Below are 21,883 nucleotides of genomic sequence, written 5' to 3' on the forward strand. Positions count from 1 at the left end.
ATCAGAGATACAAGTTGCATACCTAAACACAACAAAGGCAATCTACAGCAAGCCAATAGCCAACATCAAATTAAATGGAGAGAATATTAAAGCAATTCCCCTAAAATCAGGGACAACACAATGCTACTCACTCTCTCCATGTCTGTATTCAATACAGTACTTAATATTTTACCTAGATTGATAAGATAATGAAAGGAGATCAAAGGGATACAAATTGGAAAGGAAGAAGTCAAAGTATTGTTATTCACAGATGATATGATAATATACATAAGTGGCCCTCAAAATTTCTACCAGAGGTCTCCTACAGCTGATAAACACCTTCACAAAGGGCCTGTATACAAAATTAGCTAAAAAAATTTGTAGCCTTCCTTTATACAAAAAATAAAGAGGCTAAAATAAAAGTTAGTAAAATGACACCCTTCACAATAACCACAAATAATATAACATATCTTGGTGTAACTCCAACCAAGCCAGTGAAAGACGTGTATCTCAAGAACTTTGAGTCTTTGAAGAAAAAAATTGACAGGATATCAGAGGATGAAAAGACATACCATGCTCGTGGATTAACATAGCTAAATGGCCATCTTACCAAAAGCAATCTAAGATTCTTTTGCAAATCTAATAGAGAGAAAATGAGAAATATACTTGAATACATGAACACAGGAGACAACTTCCTAAACAGAACACCAATGGTCAGAGACTAAGATCAACAATTAATAAATGGAGCCTCATGAAACTGAAAGGCTTCTATCAGGCAAAGGGCACCATCAGTAGGACAAAATGACAGCCTATAGTATGGGAAAAGATATTCACTCACCCTACATCTGACAGTGATGATAGTCAAAATATATAAAGAACTCAAAAAGTTAAACACCAACAAATCAAATAACCCAATTAAAAATGAGGTACAGAGATAAACACAATATTATCAAGAGAGAAACATCTAATGTCTGAGAAGCACTTAAAGAAATGTTTGGTGTCCTTAGTAACCAGGGGAATGCAAATCAACAACTCTGAGATTCTAGCTTACACCTGTCAGAATGGCTAAGCTCTAAAACTGAAGAGTCAGCACATGCTGGCAAGGTTTTGAGCACAGGGAACACTCTTTCACTGCTGGTGGGAGTGCAAGCTTGGATAATCACTTTGGAAATGAATTTGTTGATTTCTCAGAAAATCGGGACGTGTTCTACATCATGATCCAGCTATACTACGTATAAGCATATACCCAAATGATGGTTAATCATACCATAAGGAAACCTGCCTGAAGAATTGTGAATATTTGTTTTTTGTATCACTGGTTGAGACAGGCAAACATTTGAGTCAATAAAGTATCACTTCTTTTCCAAACTATCTGTGTGTCTTAGATACTTTTGTAAGGATTCCTCTTTTTGTGGCACCAAAACCAAAAATGCAACCTTTCTTAGTGATTGGAAGAACTAAGGGTGTAGAATCTCTCCAAGATGTTCTTTGATTCTAGATCTCGTTTACGAGTTGTATAATTTCATTCTCAGGATGAGTTCAGTAGATATTTTTTTATGATATATTATCTGGATAACTCTGCCAAAGTCTGGATGAATGATTTCAAAGGCAATTTATCTTCTCCTTTTTACTTAGTAGGTGTATAAGTGAAAATATGAATTTGTATTTGCAAGATACCCTTTGCATCCTTAGGTACTCAAAATTGGGCATAATGATAATTACTTCTCTAGCAATGGTATGAAGTATTTATTACCTGATAGTTTATATAACTTATGCTAAATGAGAACCAGAGTCATCATATCCTTATACTCAATCCAATTAGTTTCTGGTAGGTGGTCCTTGACTTTTTCTAGTTGTTTAGTGTCTACTTGCACTAACTCAAAATATTTAATTACAAGTCACACTTCATAAAAGTAAAATCTAAGGAAACAGGTTTATGAGATTAAATGCAAATACCTTCAGTGTGCAAACTTGTTAAATAAGGTAGAAAGCATGGTTGTGAATATGATATTTTATAATTTAGCCTAATTGATATTCATTCCTTTCTATTTTAAATGAATTCAAAATTTTTCAGTAAACATTTACTGGCTATCTATTATGTATTAGACTGTATTATGCTATTAAAGCACACAAATAAAAATGCTTATTCTTTATGCCCTATAAGAATTAACAATTTAATTTTTTTCTGGGAGAAATTGAGTTGCAGATTCTGCTATTTCATGTGCTCAATGCGCTCAAAAACCATGCTATTGGAATAAAAAGTGCATTTATCTCCTGTTTCGCTAAGGTGAGTGGACATGCATTTAAATTGTTCACTTATGAGGGGAAAGCAAGCAGAATAGCTTTTCTGTCACCTCTGTGTTCAACATGATCATTCTTTTAATGTAGTGAAGACCCACAATAGATGGTTTGGGGAAATACATCACCATGTCTCATCCCTGAGTTCTTTGTTGCCTAAAATCCCAAACTTATTTTCACACAAACTGCACTGTCCAGCTTTTCCCTACTGTCTTTTTGAGAACCTTGATTTTGATACAATGGGTTCTACCCGATTTGTTCTGAGGGTATATGAAACCAAATGTATCATTGAATAAAAGATTTCTAAATATGCTTTAGCTGAGCAATAATTATGAGTTAAAAAGCATAGGGAAGAACAGCAGTGTGATTACTGTTTCATGGAAAGCATATCTGTGTAGATATATGTATGTCCAGTGGAAATGAGAGCACATGTCTGGAGTGCAGGTCCACACTAATGTGTTTTAAATGCCCCGTGAGCTGTAGGGATTTTACTTTCTTCACAATATATTTCATGAGATAGACTCCAAGTAATATATTTTCTTCTTATGGGACATGGTTTGTCACTGCTCAGTATAACACGTTTATTACAGTTAAAGGACTTTCCATCATTATGAAAGTCAGTCAGTAGGGTCGAAGCTTCCATGTAAGATACAGCTTGATTTCTTCGTGTTTGATAACTCAAGTATATGATGTCTTTAATAACAGCATCTTAACTTTTAAGTTCTGTAGGGTAGCCAAGAGCAATAGCAGTAAACTGTAATATTTGGGGAAGGGGAGCGTCTGTGGGATCACACTGACCAACAGCTCCAAAGGAGGCAACCTATTCCTGGGAATGGTTTCTGTTCTTGTTTTCTTAGCCTCTATTATTTAGTAGGGAAATTTGGCGTTCTTTTACAGAGTAACTATATTTTAATATTTTGTGTATGTAGAGAATTTATGTTTAGATATAAGCACATACAGGTTCACAGACAGACACAAATACACAAATAAACACACACACACACACACACACACACACACACACACACTTTTTCTGCAGAAAACAAAACAAAGCAAAATCCATCAAAAACAAAACAATGTTTAAAACAAAAATTCAAGCAACCAACCACACAAACAAAGCCACCGAGAGGTGCTCAAAGCCGACCTGGGATTGAGCACTGACTTAGTTAACTTAACAAACCTTCCATATGTTTCTCCTTGAGGTATCTTTGATGAAAATGACATATTATATTTGGTCACTTCTTTGAAAAAAATAATGTATAGATTACAAAACATTAACCAGCTTTCTAAAACATACATGTGTGTGTGCGTGCATGGTGTTCTTTTCCTTTTTAAAATATCTATATTCACCACATCATAATGACCTATACATTTTCCTATAAACTGTTTCTTTTGTTCCAGTGATATATATATATATATATAGGAAATAGTGACTTATTATATGTTTAAAACGATTCTTTTGAACAATTCCATAGAGATTTCAGAATAATGTGTCTTTTCTGAAGAGGATTTTATTGTTGAAAATAAAATACTATAGTTGGGACATTGCGGTTTGTCATGGAAAATATTTACTTTGCAATAAAACATTTTCCTTTTACCCTTAAGACCTAATTGAATGGGGTTTTCAGGCTGTCATTTGGTGATTAGTTTCCTGTATTGTGTGTTTTGCTGGGCACCCATTTTTTGTCAACAGTGGCAGATGAGGTAGAATTTTTGTGTTTCTTAAAAGTTGTTCTATTAATCTCCAGTGCTCTAGTGAGCAAGTCCCAGAGTGATACTGACTGAGAGTTTCACTTATCTTGCACTTATATAGTATATATATTGATGATTGCTTTATAATACATACCAGGGTTTTGTACTAAATGATAAAAGATGTGATTATCAATAACCACAAACAACATTATTTTAGCATAAACATTCTATGGTCCAGGCACTAATGCAAATTATTGAAAGCTTGGATTTTTTTCACTGAACATTAAAAATGAGTTTAAAAAAGTAGGTAGACCCATAATTACCTCAAAAAAAAAAACGTTTCTGCTGTATAAACTTTTAAGCCAACTGTTGCTGTTTAATGTTGCTTTAAGTTGATGATGTAGCATTTTTAAAATTCACTAAACATTTTAAATCTTACCACTTTTAAAAACTCCCTAGAAATCTTGCTAAATATGCTATATCTTCACTTATTTCCCTCTCAAGATTGCCTACTGAGGAATATCTGACAATAACTTATGTTAACAGTTTCTACACTGTAGCTGCCTATTGTATTGAAAATACACACTATGTGCCTATAACATTTTAGAATGGAATCCAGATTTTTTTGGAGGCCATAAAAAAGAAAATAAAATTGTATTTTATCAAGGTCCTGTTTAATCTATGATTCAACTGTATTTGTTTACGCATTAAGTTTGACTTATTTTTTTATTGCAGTTTTCGTGGTAGTATTTAATCAGAATAAGCCAGATATTCAGATTAAACTTCATGTAATGTTATTGCTGGTAGGGATTAGAATCTTTAAATATTGTGACATTATTGATATTTAATTAAGAAGAGTTTCTTACCCTAAAATGTTTAACTTTCATTAGAGTATCAAAATTAAACCTTTAATCCAAGTACATAAAAATCAGACAGGTGATTCACTGTAATTTAGAAGCAAGCCTGTTCTGCATATCAAGTTCAATGCCAGCCAGGACTGCAAAGAAATTCTATATCAGAGAAAGCAAATCAGAGGACATATAGACAGAGCCAGGTGGAAATAGGCAGACAGACAGACAGACAGACATAGACTAATAGACAATCTTTCATTGAATAATAATTACTAATTACATAATACATTTGTATAAAAAAAAATGGGTTCATAGTAGCCATGAATCTAGTTTCTGCCTTTACAAGCTGGTCTGCTCTGGAAACTTAACACAAGTAGAACAGTGCAGTGTGCAGTCTGTTATGGCTGGCTTTTTCTACTAAGCACGATGCTCGTCAGGATCTTCAATGCTGTTGGATGTTTCAGCTCTTTGATCTTTTCAGCACTCAATAATATTCAAGCATATTAACATGTTACATTTTGGTTTTTTTTTTTCTCCATCTAAGAAACGTCTTCCTTAGAGTGATATGACAGGGCACAATTAGGGGTCTTTATTACCAGCATGGAGGGTTGGCATAGAAGGTGCATGAGGATAAGAAGGAGAGACTTGTCCCCTTAGCTGTTCCTATGCACAACTCCTGAGTAAATACAGAAACTAGGTTGGCAAAGAAAGAAGAGTAAAGGAATGAGAAGAGAAGATATGCCATAGTCTTCTCTTCCTTTGGAATGAATGTGTTATAGTGAGTACTAAGGCAGAGAGACCTAGGTCTCATATACAACCACTCATAAAACGGCTCTCTTCAGAATTTTGCAAAGAGCTCTCCCCCCCGGCCCCCCCCCCCCCCCCAATCTGTGGCCAGGATTGTCGAGCACTAGGCCACTGGTCGCCCAGAGCCCAAAGTGCAGCACCAGTATTGTGTAAGTGCCAAGAGACCACTCTGGCAACAAACTGAGAGGAAAACTGAGGCAAGATGTCAGGCCGGAGCGGGAAGAAGAAAATGTCCAAGCTGTCCCGGTCAGCCAGGGCTGGTGTCATCTTTCCAGTAGGGCGGTTGATGCGCTACCTGAAAAAAGGAACCTTCCAGTACCGGATCAGCATGGGTGCTCCGGTCTACATGGCCGCAGTCATTGAGTACCTGACAGAGGAAATCCTAGAGTTGGCTGGGAACGCTGCGAGGGACAACAAGAAGGCCCGGATAGCCCCCAGACACATCCTGCTGGCTGTTGCCAATGATGAGGAGCTCAACCAGCTGCTGAAAGGAGTGACTATCGCCAGTGGGGGTGTCCTGCCGAGCATTCACCCTGAACTTCTGGTCAAAAAGCAAGGGACCAAAGGCAAGTCAGAAAGGATCCTCTCCCCACCCCCAGAGTAAAGAAGAAAGCCGCATCAGGCAAGAATGGGGGTAGGAAATCCAAGGCTACCAAGCCACCGACATCCAAGAAGTCCAAAGCAAAGGTCAGCAATAAAGAAGGAACATCAAATTCCACCTCGGAAGACAGGCCGGGGTGGGGATGGCTTCACCATCCTGTCTTCTAAGAGCCTCATTCTGGGGCAGAAGCTGTCCCTGCCCCAGAGTGACATCAGCCATATTGACTCCATGAAGGTGGAGGGCATCGACCACCCAACCACAGCCGAAACTGACCTCAAGGAAAAGACAGGTAAAGCCTTGGAAAAGGCCGGGGGTAAAGAGTTCTTGGAAACAGTAAAGGAGCTTCACAAGTCCCAAGGCCCTTTGGAAGTTGCTGAAGCTGCCGTCAGCCAATCCAGTGGACTCACAGCCAAACTTGCCATCCACTGTCACATCCCCCAGTGGGGCTTGGACAAATGTGAAGAACAGCTGGAAGAGACCATCAAAAGCTGCCTGTCCGCGGCTGAGGACAAGAAGCTTAAATCTGTCACCTTCCCACCGTTCCCCAGTGCTTTCCCAAATAGACGGCCGCCCAGGTGACCCTCAAGGCCCTCTCTGCCCACTTTGACGACTCAAGCTCTTCCTCCCTGAAGAACGTGTACTTCCTGCTCTGCGACAGCGAAAGTATCGGCATCAATGAGCAAGAGATAGCCAAACCAGACACCAAGTAGCTCTCTCCAGCGGGGAAGAAGGCGGATCAGTGTGGATCAGTGTGATGGCACAAGAGCGGGGTTTTTATTTTTTAAAGAATTGCAGAAGGGTGATGGGAGCAGAGTGGGTGGCTGAGAGGGTGAGCCAAGGCAGCAGGAACAGGTCCTGCCTGCCTGGGGAAGGGACCCAGTGCGTTTTATATTCTCACTACAAAAGGTCTCTCTTCCACAATTAACCAGGTCTTCACCAAGGGGTTCTTTACGTGTGTTTTTCTTCCTGTTTTTTTTATAACTTTTTTAAAAACAAACAAACAAAAAGAAACATAAAAATAGACCTTGTTTAGATTTATAGCATTGACTTTTACACACTCTCATACACACACACACACACACACACACACACACACACACACACACACACACACACACAATCCATTCAAAGTTCCTACGTGTTTGGTTCCTCCTTTTTCCAAGTGAAAAGGACGTGACTGTCTAACCTATATATACTGGCTGTCTCCCTCAGTGGAGAGAAAAATGAGAAAAAAAACCATGGGGAGCTTTTATGTTATAGGGTCTCCTCCATGACGCCCAGAATATTTGTAACTACACTTAAAAGGGTTTTGTTTCAGAAGTTTTATTTGTACAGCTTTTTTTTGTTTTTTTTTTTTTTTTTTTTTTTTTGGTTTTGGCTTTTTTTGTTTGTTTTTGTTTGAAAAAGAAAAATAACGATTTAGTGTCTTAAAAAAAGAATTTTGCAAAGAATGGTTGTTAAGTATAGGGAGTCACAGATTAAAATTGTGAGTGAGTGAGAGTAGTTTTGAAAAAGGATTGATGTTTCTTCATTTGCTCTATGCTCTTGGAAATGTCTCTTACGATTTTGGTAATTAAAATAACATTTTTTGTCAAGTTGCATGATGGTTGACTGGGGCAACCACCCTCTGGTTTCCATCCTCCACCATCCCATAGGTGAACCTCCTGCCCATTGACTGCTTTCCGTACTGATTCATAGTTTTAGACAAAGCAAAGCATTGCTTGTTTACAAGTCTTTCATAATTCTTGTTAACATCATTTTTATATGTTCTCTCTTCATACTTGGAAAGTGGCATTTTAAAACTAGAAATGAGCGGCAGAATGGTACAGTGCACACAAGCAATGGCTAATGAAATGGGACACACAGGGAATGGCTAATGTTTGTAGGGAGACCTTAGAAAAAGGAGGTCCTCACAAGAAATGCTGACCAACATCCCAACTTTAAACCCAATTATCTGTGCTTGTAGAATGTTCATGAATGTGAGTGCCTTCTCATCTTTCCTTCTTTCTTTACGCTGACGCTCATAATTTCCCCTTGATCTCTTTCCACAGCAGATGTCACCTCCACTTCCTGTCTGATTTCTCTACGTCTGATTCTTGTCCTTGCCTTGACTCAGCCTCAAGTAGATAATCACCCCTGAAGAGAAGATGTCGCTTTATCTAGGGTGTTGATAACAATCCTATAAGCCAGACTTTTGTTTAAATATTTTAACAGAAGCTGAATCAACAGACAAGGAGATTCCCTTGTTAGTTTTGTAAATTCATTTAAAAACTTTAAAGTCTGTAGGTGTTTTGCCAGCATGGATTTATGTGCACTTCACATATGCCATGCTGCAGAGGCCAGGACAGGGCATTGGATCTCTTGAAATTGGAGTTAGTAATGCTTGTGAGCCCCCATGTGAGTGCTGAGAGAGGAACCTGGGTCCTTAAGAAAAGTAATGACTACTCTTACCTGCTGAGCTTTTATTAAATAATTCATTACTAAATTTCATGTTGGTAAATTTAGTTTTAGTATTTTCTTTATAATTGTGCTTTATAGTTATTTTTGTACTCGATACTCTGTTTCTTAATTGTACTCCAAAGCATATTTAACATGCATGCAATGTATTTAATTCCCTTCAACTGTCTCTCTTTCCTCCAACTCTTGTCACATTCAGTATTCATCACTCATCCCCGCTTGCTTTGACCTTCATGTCCTCTTATTTATTTATTTGCTATTTATTTGTATAACCAACAGCCTGCTTACCATATACTCATGGGTGTGGAGATATATATATATATATATATATATATATATTACATTATATATTTTTCCAGTGGTTTTTAATTTATGTGTTAAGACTCTCAAAAAGGGTCACATATCAACTATCCTACATTTCAGATATTTACATTATAATTTATACCGGTAGTTATAAAATAATAAATAAACAATTTTGTGGTTGGTAGTCACGATAACATAAAGAAACATATTAAAGGGTCACAGCATTAGGAAAGTTGAGAACCACTGATCTATAACATCTGTCTACAAAAAAAAAATGTGTGTTTGTGTGTATCCACACATGTATGCATGCCTGTTTTGCATGTGTATATATATGCAAATGGATATTTATTTCTCATATACTGATGATATTTACTTTATTTTCATTATACAAGAAAACATCCCAAATCTGCTATTCCTGAAAGCCAAGTTTTTGGTAGAAAAAAAAGCATAGAGAGCAAAGTGAGTGATGAGAGGTTGTTGCTCCAGAGAGCCTCATAATTTGGGCTCACAAATTATACACTCCCAGAAAATACATTATGGTTGTGATATGTAATTGCATCACACAATATACTAGAATGATAAACTAAAGGGATAGAAATTAAGTTCACGAGTTAAGTTAATAAGTTAATAAATGAAAAGACAGAAAGGCATTGGCTAGAGGGATGGTGTGACATTTTACACAAAAGAGTTAGGTGGTCAAGGTGAATGAATAAATGCAACCTAGGCGCTCTTTGGAAGAGATTGCCACCTGAGGATGATGGCAGCAGAACTGGATGAGCCCAGGGCAGGAGCAACTAGCACCAAAGATCAAAAACCAAAATCAAAGGAGCTATGAGAAATCATTTAGTGGACAAGAGTACTGGCTGACCTTCCAGAGACTAAGCTGTGATTCAATTCCCAGCACCCACTTGGGGCTCATCACTACCTGTAACTCCATGTCCAGGGGATCCAATGTCTGCTCTGGCCTCTGTGGTTATCAGGTCCATATTTATGCAGGCAAAACACTTATATACATAAAAATAAATAAATACATTTTAAAGAATTAAGGAAAAGGAAGATACAATATTTCCTTCTTCACCTGTTTGCTATATTGAAGCCTAAACAAGCTGCTACAATGTTTCCCACTCTCATCTGGAGGACAGCCTAATCAGCTCACCAATTCAAAAAATAATTTCTTCCAGATGACACTGTTACTCCTATATCTCAAGTGCATGCGACTAGATATTTGGGTATTCTTGGTCCTGGAAAGTTAGACATAAATGTAACAACTCTCTTTATTGAAACTGAGATAAAGTAGCACTTTTTTTTTGAGCTCAGATCACTCCAGCACAGTGCTACAGGAGTCAAACATAAACAGTCAGACAATAAAATGGTCCATGAAGAGAACAATTTACATTGATACTTTCAAATTAAGTTCACAGCATTCAAGTTCTATGATTTCATAATATCCACAAATTCCATAACTTACTATGAATGTTTGTTTATACCTTTCAATTCACAAAACACTGATTGCTCTACAGCACAGAGAATATGACGGTAATAACAGCCCTAGTGCATTATACTGAAGAAGCCATGGGCAACGGTTTGATTGCTTAAGCCCAGCAGGTTAAGCACTTACAGCAGGTCACTCTGCTCAAAAAAAATTGTGTCACTGTAAATTTAGAGACTTGTGTGGTTTGAACAACACAATTTGTTTAATGCAATGGTTATACATCATAGAGAATCAGATGTGAGGAGAGACAAATGACTGGTGTCAGGACACTGTGAACATGAATAATGTCACAAGATAAAATTCACATTAAGAAGATTGGATATCGGGAAAGTGCTTTGGGGCGGTGGTATATGTGACCCAGAAAAATAGAACAGAGTACCAGTGAGTGAAAAGACACTTTAAAACAATTTAGGTACAAAATCATTCTCAACTCAATTATCTTACAGATTTAAAAAATATATAATTTCACCAGATAGCTGGAATTGCAATAAGAATAAAGGATTTATTTAAAATTTTAGAAACCTAGGTGTATGTGCGTGTGTTTGAAGATCTATGTGTACTTTTGATTTAAAGTGGCTTTAATGTTCAGAAGAAGGCGTCAGATGCACAGCAATGACCCACATAGTAAGGTGGTATACACTAAGGGTATAATAGTGGCCCTCATATCTCGGGGCTAATGAACAGCTATCAACTGCACTTAAGGCATACTCAGCTGAAGGGAAATCACCTCTGGCACTGCAAACCGGACCAACCTCCTGAGGGCATTGTGATCATGAATCTTAGAAGAAAGTCCACCACTGCCAGTTTCCTAAACCAACACGATTGACTCCTAACATCCTTATACCCACCGACATGAGTAACTCTCACACCTCATCAAAGAAACATCTCTTTCCTGCAGACAGAGAACATGAAAGAAAACCACAAGGAGTCAAATGCCAAAAAAACAAACAAACAAACAAACAAACAAACAAAAAAAAAAACCCAGCTGGTCAAGGGGTGCCCATTCCCAATGGCCACCTCTACCACACAATTCCCGTCTTTAAGGCTCAGTGAGAATCAGAGAAGAGAGAATGAAAAGATCGTAAGAGACAGAGGACCAGCACAAGTGCGGTGAGATTATGTCCTAGAAATGGCAGGTGGGACTCACTAGATGGGATGACTACTCAACAAGAATTGAACAATGCCATCGTCAGTATAATTGCAGCAGAGAAGGCAGGAACTCTCACACAAATGAATGTGAGTTCTTAGTCTCACATTCCCAGAGAAAGAACTACGGGCAACTAATGGGTAGGGAGAGAGAACATCTTACCTTCTGGTCAGCGTACTAACTGGTTATCAAATACAAAGTGCTCAGCCATGAAATCATATTTAGGAAATAATAATGAAGGGACAGAACAATCTGTCCTAAAACATACACATGTAATAATCAATATGAAAGAAAAAAGGCCAGGAGTTTGACAGAAAGCACCTGGGGAGAGAAAGTAATAAGTGGTGAAGGAAGGATAGGAACGTGGGAAAATGACATAATTATTTAATTAAAAATTAAATAAAACTCAAAAATACAAAATCTTAAGGGATATTTTTAAATTTAATATACTATGTGTGACACAGATTAGGAGAGCCTTATGATCTGACTCTGTACTTACAACGTTTGTATATTTCTCCACTCTATACATTACAGACTGAGGGTTGCTATGTTGATCTGAGTAATCCAAAGACAAGGCTCACAATTGAAGACAAATGTTAAATGAGTTAAAAGTAATAGATTCTGTTACGAGCTAAGTTGCTTAATTTTCAGCCCTTCTGTCTTACTATCCATGCTTTACATTCTCAGTGGCTGTGTCTGGCTAGAAGCTGGGATACAGAACACTAAACAATTGGCCCTCATCAAAACTGGACTCCTGATAACAGCACTTAGAGTGGATGTACCCACTTCCAGTCTTCTCACATCAACACCCTGTCTTATATGAGGGACACTGCAGCTGTGATAAACATTTAGGCAGTGTAAAGTCATAGGAAGTATGCGTACTTTCTCAAAACAAGAACAGGAAACCCCAAACTGAGACTAGTTTATTCTCACGTAAGCATTCCAAAGGCTTCATGCACATGCTTCTCTGTCATTAAGAAGTATACATCATCACTCAGCCTACTTGTTACGTTTTGATCATTTTAGTGGGAGCTGATCTCAATTATTTCTTTGCATTCTTAAGAGCACACTAACAATGTTTTATTAATTACTTTATTCGTTTACATTTCAATTGATCTCCCGGGTACCCCTCCACAACCTCCCCCTCCCATCCCGCACCACCCCCTTCCCTTTGCCTCTTGTAGGTTGCTCTCTATGCACTCACACAACTCCTGCCAATTTTAAACATGTTATTCATTTTTCCCCATACAATTTTAGTGTAATATTCATAAATCTACTTAGAGTCTATAGCAAGCTAAAGTAACTTTTGGACTCTGTTTTTTTGTTTTTTTTTGTTTGTTTTTTTTTTTAATTTGATCATTTACCAACAAGTTGCAATATCTGTACTTAAGAGAAGGGGGCAAAAAAAACCATACAAATGCCACGTGGTTTATCTCATTTAAATACACACAACTAATTGAAAAATCTAAGTTTGTTGGCTCTTATACCCAAAGACTCAGACACTGAGTTAATAGATTTTACTGCAACTTTCTCTAGATTTTGAGTTTTTGCAGAATACCTTTAATCCAAATTTAAATTCATGTGTAATATTAGGCATGTGTTCCAGGCTACAGACCATTTCGTTGCACTTAATTTTTACTTAGTTCTATTTTTTCAGCTCAAATGTAGAGTTAATTTTTTAGATCACAATTCTGTTTACCGGAAAACTGAACAGTGGATATTAGCAAATTACCGTTCAAACCTATACTCCCTCACTTTTGCTTTGTGGGGAACATATGTGAGTTCTTCAACTTGCATAGAATCCCAGTATTTAAGAAGCCAAGGCAAGATCAAAAGTTTAATGCCAGCCCTAATTATACCAGGGGACTTTTACTTAGAAAAATAGTCTCAAGAAATTTATTATAAAATTACATTTCCATTGATATCCATAATGGGTGTCACTAAGTTTAAGTTCTTAACAATGTGGCTCAGATTAAAAAATTGATTAGCATATAAGCATATCTGAATTTTGTGTGCACAAAAATGTTTTTTTCATTTTGAATCATGTTTTGAATTGATAGCATTTTCTGTTGGGCTTGTCCTTAATTAAGGATAACGTGACATCTGACATATGGAGTTGAAATCTATGTTTCACTGCCCTGACCCTTCTCTATATCAGGTGTATTGCAAGCCACATATATTTTTAATGCAGTTATGTGAAAACATCACTTAAAATAGTGCTTTTGACTTAGCATTAGGAAATAAATCTTTTCAATCCTTTCCAAAATTTTATCATTCCAACTAGTAAGCTAAAATAATTAACTCTATCTCTTGGGTCCACTAAAGCAATTTGGCTTGTAATGTGTCTTGTTAGATTTGAAGACGGAGTCCTTTTTTGGGATACTTTGTAGCATTTGTGGTTCATTACCTGCTGCGTCATCAGCCTGAAAACCAGAGGTTAATTTCCTTTCAACTAAATGAAGCAGATAATCAGCCATGGGAGAATGGCTCCTGCTCTGTAAATAAGTCTTGACAAGCTGAGGGATCGCCCAGCGCATCCCTCAATCCTGTTCCTGCCATCTGTCCATGAATTAAGATGAAGTAAATATATTAATTTGTTACATCTCGAAAGCTGTATTGACAAACCCATATGGACGTTTTAAATGACCATGTATAACTGAAATACTTTAGTAATATTCCATTGAGCCATGGGTTATAGTTTCACAAACTTCCTATTCTGCAGGCAACATGTGGAGAATATTTTTTGACCAGATGTACAGCTAATGACAATCAAATCAGAGGCTTTCCAAAGCATCACACAAAGGAATTTTTAAAAATCTGAGTTAAAAGTTACATCAACTAGATGGCATGAAATGTATTCCTTTTACCAAAAATGAGTTATACAGACAGATGACTAGGGTTGTGATGATGTTTCCAAAGAAATTGTTTTTTTTTTTAAATATCCTTATCCACCTCAAAGAAATGTATGTCATAAGCTAGAACTGGGAAATTACAAAGGTTGCCTCTTTTCATGTAGAAATGACATGCCAGTCAATAGAGAGGCAAAGATCCAATTTATCTTCATACAGAAAAGAAATCAGCAGGCAGGCGCAGAAGGCAGACAACAGTCCGGCACTGTGCAGGGGAATTTCTATTTGTCTGGGATTAAAAATAAATGTATCTGAGCTCCTGTATGCATTTGACACAAATTAACATATTGAAAGACTTTATCCTGATAGTAGTCATATAAAACATAACAATCTATAGAATAATTTTAGTAGTATCTATATGTACTTCATGTGATGAAAATGTACACCAGTACATAAACACACATGCACTCACACATACACAGACATGTATTTCTTACAGTGAATATACTTTCTATTTGTTATGTTGTAAACTATTGAGAGAAATATCTCAAGATGCATAATTTTGTTCTTTTGTACTAAGTATATTATATATGTATGTATATATACATATAATTTTATTTAATATGTCCTCTGACAATGTATTTATGCATACAATAAAGGTAACTGATGCCTCAGCCAGGCATGTATGTTCTGGAATGTGCTGATGATTAATTAATACAGTATATCAAATCATATTAATTTGATATCCTATATTAATATCTCAAACAACTTAAACCTATTTTTTGCTTCTAAAATAATGAGTCATTGATTTATAGACACATATATTATTACTCTCATTTTACAGGTAATTAATTGAGGTTCCAGTTGTGATTTTTCATATTGGACTTGGTAAAGTCAGTGTCAACCACATCTGTGATATGAGTGTAATTAGAATCAACCTAACATCTGTACCATTTCTCTAAAAATTACAAAGAAATCCTAAAAATCACATTCTTTCTCATTCTAGTATTCACTTATCAAATTTATTTTTCAAATTGTTTAGGTGTCATGAACTTTGGCAACTGAGGTTTGTTGATATACACACAAAATTAAACCTATAAGCTCTCCTTCAATTGAGAAACAGGTACAAATAAAGCAATAAAAATAAGATGAGAATAAGAAGAAATGAATGGAAATCGAGAGCTCATCATTCAAGTTCAAAACCATAAGCCAGAGTTCAGAATTGTAGCAGAAATAGAGTGAAACACCAGAAGCAATGCGAGGTCATCCATATGATTAGTTCTCTTCATTGTTCTCACTAATAATAACAATACAAGAAAAGGAATATAAAATTAAATATCAATTCATCATTCTTCCCAGAAATACAGAGAAAACATCATGAAAGGGGAGGCGAGGAGACGGAGCGAGGGAGGCTCTCAGTGAGGCTGTACTTCAAGGACGCAGCACTTGGGATGGTAATTACTTAACTAATTAATTAATTAAAAAGAAAGTTGTAGGCAACCAAATAAAGTGAATATTTAAAAGAGATATTCCAGACAAGGTCATAGGATTCTGTAGAGTGACAAACATTTGTGAGCTATCTCCAATATGGGTTCTGGGACCTGAACAGAGTTCCCCTGAAAGAGAAACAAGTGCTTTGAACATCTTAGCCACCTCTTCAGCCCAAGACGGGAGATTTCTATAGTCAACACCATCACTGTCTGGACTCATCCCAAAGAAGCTATCTTGAAACATTAACTTAATACATACAGCCTTGGGGAACGTTCATCTGGTTGCGGCTGTGGAAGTATTAAAAACTTATACTCTGAATTTGGGGAAGTGATAGTTTTAAGACTTGGTCTGTGTTGCACATCATCCCAGGTTCTCGAGTAGCTAATGAAGGTAAACAATAACGACACTAATATTGTATATCAGTAAAATTCACAAGTCTTGACACATAGAGGATTAAATAACCCAAGGCAATTTATAACTTTCACTGTCTTGTGTGTTTTTGTTTTTAACTATCTGTGGAGCTTTAGGGGCAGCCAAGAAAGATTTATTCCTGTAATTTTCTTCAAACTGTTCATATATCTTTCTTAAGCCATAACAAGAGCCTACACTGAAGTCAGTTTTATGAACAAAGCCATATTCTTGTCATGCTACATTTTATTGCTAATATATAAAACTTTAATGAAGTTACATCATGGTTTCTTTCTTTTTTTTTTGCTAAACTCCATGGCTTAGTAGTTTTTATTATATTTTTGTGGTTTTGCTTGTTTTGTTTTATTTCTTTTCAGAAACATGTCATCAAAATGCTATCAGAGTGAGAATTCATCTGTTCTGGAAGTAAGAGGCAGGAAGTACTAAAATCACATTTTAATCAGTGTTTTAGTCTATCAGATGTTTATCATAGAGTTCCCACATTGCAAGATTAAAGAAAGCAGCAATATTAAACTTCTAGGAAAATTTTAAAATATTACTCCAAAGATGAGTTTCAGAATAATATGTCTTGGGCATATAAGTTTTATCTTAAAAACATATTACATATGAATTTGAAACTCAAAAATATCAAGTTTATCAATAATAAATCACGATATAACATTTACAATTATTTTCTATCATGTGCTTTAGTGTTCCAGTTTTTCTATATTATACATATATTAGTATGTATGAACAAGAACAAGAAAATCTATCATATGAAATAGTACTATTTTTTCATTAGGACACCAGAATTTTATTGCCAATATTGATTTTCTTTAAGGACTTCATAACTTTGAATAATATATGGCTGTCACCTGAGTTTTCATTGAATGTCTAGAAGTGTAGTGGGCCGTGTAAAGTCAAAGGCAGCATTTACATTACATCATTAGGCTACTTTTTACAGATACTGTATTGAACTAATAAACACGCAGTTATGCTTTACAACATGGTTTATGCCTCACAGGATTGTAATCTTGAGTAGAGGAACACAGTAAGTGCATCTTCTACTCTGCTTCTTTGAAGCTCCTGTAACCCTCCTCTGTAGTATGACACAGACTTGCTGACTATCTTGGGGATCCTACAGCATTGACATGATCAACATGCTTAGTATTATTGGATAATAACCACAGTATTTGACATACATTGAATATTTAATAATTATCAGTATTAAACTGACCTTATAATTTAGAAGCATCTTATCGTGACACAATCACACCAATTCACTCACTACTTTCATCAACACCATATGTAAATAGTTGAAGTTTAGATCATACTTCTGGCAAGGCTAAAAAAAAAAATACCTTGTGATTTAAGAAAGTTTGTTGATCCCAGTTTCAAAGTTTGGAGTCCTAACTGATAGTCTGGCTTATATGGGTATCAAATTCTGTTGATATCTTGTGTTCTGTTCCTTCTCATAATATCGTGGTCTGTTGGATAATTATTATAACGATATTTACAATTTTATTTACATTCAGCCTATCATTTGAAGTTTTTCACATTATCAAGGGCTATTAAAAATGTCCTCAACTTTCATGACCATTTAGTTACCATGAACTCATTCATTCAGCCTGTCCATTGATACTACTGTGCTTGATGATGGAATGAGAAAGATTTCTGAAATAATTCCATGCCTTTGATAATATTTCTAATAAAATGAAGAATATTTTATTACTTTATGTACCTCTTTCATATTCTATAATCCAATAGATATTGTGATTGCTTCTTATATTAATTCATGGAAAATACTAAGAACATTATATTATGCAAAAAAGCTAATAACACCATGGTATTAAGAACTTTATGTGCCAGAAATAATTCCAAATGACAAACATGTAACTTAATATGTGGAAAATTCAATCAATGTACCTATTTCTCAGAGGTATAAACTGAGAAACAAAAATATTAAGGCAAAACATTAATAAAGAAACTAAGTCTGTTTTGAATTCAAGGTGTATGTTAATTGTTGTATAGGTGAAATTCATGTCACCAACACATATCCATTAATGTGATATTATTTGAATAAAAACAAATCTGAAGTATGATATGAATAAATACTTTTAATTGTGAATAATCTTCAGATGGCTATGATCCATAGTGAATAAAATCACTTGCTATATATGAAAATGATAAAAGGAGCTTAAGCGCCAAGAAAGTAATTCTTTAACATAAATAATTATCTGGTCATCTGAGGTGAAATGTGATAGGAAAACTGAAACATTTGTAACTGGACAATCTCTAAAGTGTAATGGATTTTTTTTTTTGAGGTGGATGAGACATTCAAATGTCAATAGCTCACCCCCTTTTATAGTGGAATGATATTACATTGTGGTAAGATGCTGCCATACTGTTCTTAACATTTATCAGCTAATGTACATACAGAATTTTCCATTCAGTATAGTTAACAGTGTATCAGAGAGCATAGAGAGCTGTTGGCTATTCAGCATGTTGACCCAGTTCCCTTAGAGATGTTCTGTTGTGTGATTACTAGAATTTGTGATATTTATAGCTTTAATTTTTGAGGCATCTTCATGCTGGTTTCTCACAATAACTGTACTAATTTAATTTTCCCAGGAGATGGTACAAAGGTTCACTTTTTTTACCGCATTCTGATCAATACCTGCATGGTCTATTGGATAATAATAGTGACATTTGTGGCAGTGTGAATGGAGCAGGGTATCATGAAGGGATATGAAATAAACTAGTCACAGGAATATAAAACATCCCCAGTGGATCTAATGAGAATTGAGAGAAGAGCATTGCTTTCTAAGGGCCAGGAGAAGAGACGGGGAAGGATACAGGGCAAAGTTCAGTTGATTAGTGCTGGATGTGATAGGAGTAAGAAATCCACGTGTATTATTTCCACAGCTGAGTGGTTATAAACAGCAACTACACTACACATTTCAAAGGGGAAAGTTTTGAATGATTTCATCACAAGTAAATGAAGAATGTTCAAGAAGATGTGTTTAACCTGACTTCAATAACATATAATATGTGCGCACGTCAAAAGCCTACATGATGTATGTAATTTTACTTTTCTATATTTCAATGACATTCATAAAAGGGCATCAGGCATCCCTCCAGAATATGATGTCATATACATTGAAAGCAAAGAAGCAAGGAATGTATGGCTTGAAAGCAATGCAGGATTTGGTGCCATGTTTAGAGAACGTCACCCATATAACTCAAAAAACCCAAGTAAGTATAAATGATCTGTGAAAATATAAGGAAGTAACAGATATAGTAGAAATTAACACGTGACAAATAACAGACAAAGGACCGGAAATAAGTCTGAATACGCAAATACAGATAAAGCAGAAGAAAACATTACTGGGCTTGAAACCTGAGCAAGAATTATCATTATGGAAATGCTTTCCTTTGTTTCTTGTTTGAGGCAGAGTTTGTGATGTTTAATCTTGATTGTCAATTTGATATGGTCTAGAGTCACCATAAAAACAGATCTCTAATCATGCCTGTGAGGTATAGTCTAGAGTAAGTTAAAGGAGGAGGGAAAATGCTCTGAGCTATGGATGATACTGTCCTGAGGGCTGGAGTCTTGGAATGAATAAAAAGAAAGGCTGTCTGAGCATAAGAATTCAACTCTTCTCTCTGGCTCTTGACTGTGGATTCAAAATGATCTGCAGCCTCCTACCCCTGCCACTGTTCCTGCTCATTGCCCCAAAAACTGCAGAAATTTAGAGGCTATAGAACTGTAAGCCAAAACAGAATTCATCTTACATAAGTTTCCTTGGTCAGATATTTTGTTGATGCAACAATTAAAGAAAACAGTCCATGGCTCATATCACCTGCTGACCTGAACTTCTCATGAAGACCAAGCTGGCCTCAGAGTCACAACCAAAGTTGAGGTGGCAGACAGCTAGGGAAATGGAGCCTAGAAATTCTAAAATTGGGTTAGCATTATTAAAATGTGAATTAGTATCTGTAAAACAGAAACAAAACAAAAGCAGACATTAATGAATAAAAAGAAAAAAAACCCACAATTTACAGAAAGACAAGGAAACAACAAATCAATGATTTAGATTCTAAACCATGTAGAGAGATACTTTCAGTCTTTAAAATCCCAATAACTTTGTCATGGAAATACATTCATTTTTCCCATATAGAGAAGAGAGTGGAAAAGATAAAACAGAAATAAACATTATGTTCTTTTTTATGTAAAGCTGTGAGGCAATACCTTTTAAGTCTCATTCTAAGACTGCCAACCTTGGCTACAAAGGAGGAAACAAACAGAATAGGAACAAATACAAACAGATGCAGTAGCAACAGTTTCCTTCTTCAGAGAAGCCCAAGATTAACAAGTTAGCCACAAATTAGATGATCTTCCATTTTCCTAAGATTCTAGCCATTACAATGTGTCAAAGATTGCATCTAAATGTCATATATCAGGTGTGATAATTTTCTGATGTATATACTTATATTAGCACTTTGAGGTTGAAAAAGAAAGGAAGGAAGGAAGGAAGGAAGGAAGGAAGGAAGGAAGGAAGGAAGGGAAAGGAAGGAAGGAAGGAAGGAAGGAAGGAAGGAAGGAAGGACAGAAGGAAGGAAGGAAGGAAAAGAAAGAAAGGAAGGAAGAAAGGAAGGAAGGAAGGAAGGAAGGAAGGAAGGAAGGAAGGAAGGAAGGAAGGACAGAAGGAAGGAAGGAAGGAAAAGAAAGAAAGGAAGGAAGAAAGGAAGGAAGGAAGGAAGGAAGGAAGGAAGGAAGGAAGGAAGGAAGGCAGGCAGGCAGGCAGGCAGGCAGGCAAGCAGTGTCATAAAAACCAGCCATAGGGATCTGCAGGGCTGGTGCCAACTAGTTATTCTGTGATCAAACACTTCTCAGTGCTCAAGATTGTATTTTTGGAAGTGGGGCCAGAACGCTTTGCTGAAACAACTATAGAAATAGGGAAAAATGAGAGAGGGGAAGAGAGAGGGGGCACAGGAGAAAGAAAAAGTATCTATAAACATAGAATGTAATTAAAATTTAAAGTAAAAAAACTAAAACTTAATAATTTATAATATTTAAAACAAACCAAATAAAAAACTAGTGAAATACAATTTTAAACCTTAAGAAATTTAGAAGTATGAAAGTTATAAATTTAATGTAAAATACAGACATGATCAGTTTGGGAAAGACTAATCAAACAATCTAAAGCAAGAAGATGATACAAACAAACTAAATGACAGCTAAAAATATTTTCTTATATATATGGTTTATTGTGTATATTGTTCAGACACCTTATAAATTTTAAAACACTCATGTCTAATTTTATTTATTTATGTCTATGTCTGTGTATGTACATACTAAATGTATATGTGTACCCATGGAACCCAGAAGCGTGTCCACTGGAGGTGGCATTACATGTGGTTGTGAACCACCTGACATGGATGCTGGAAACTGAGCTGGCGTATCCCTTTTAATGTCTAAGATATTCTCAAGCCCCATCATAATGT

The 21,883-nt window shown here is 36.0% G+C and overlaps 1 pseudogene; it reads left to right on the forward strand.

Annotated features, from left to right (window-relative positions):
• Positions 1–5,802: 5,802 nt before the first annotated feature.
• Positions 5,803–6,992, forward strand: LOC143435732 (core histone macro-H2A.2 pseudogene; annotated as a pseudogene).
• Positions 6,993–21,883: the final 14,891 nt, after the last annotated feature.

This window comes from Arvicanthis niloticus, chromosome 22, assembly GCF_011762505.2.
Source record: "Arvicanthis niloticus isolate mArvNil1 chromosome 22, mArvNil1.pat.X, whole genome shotgun sequence".
NCBI classification, from domain to species: Eukaryota; Metazoa; Chordata; class Mammalia; order Rodentia; family Muridae; genus Arvicanthis; species Arvicanthis niloticus.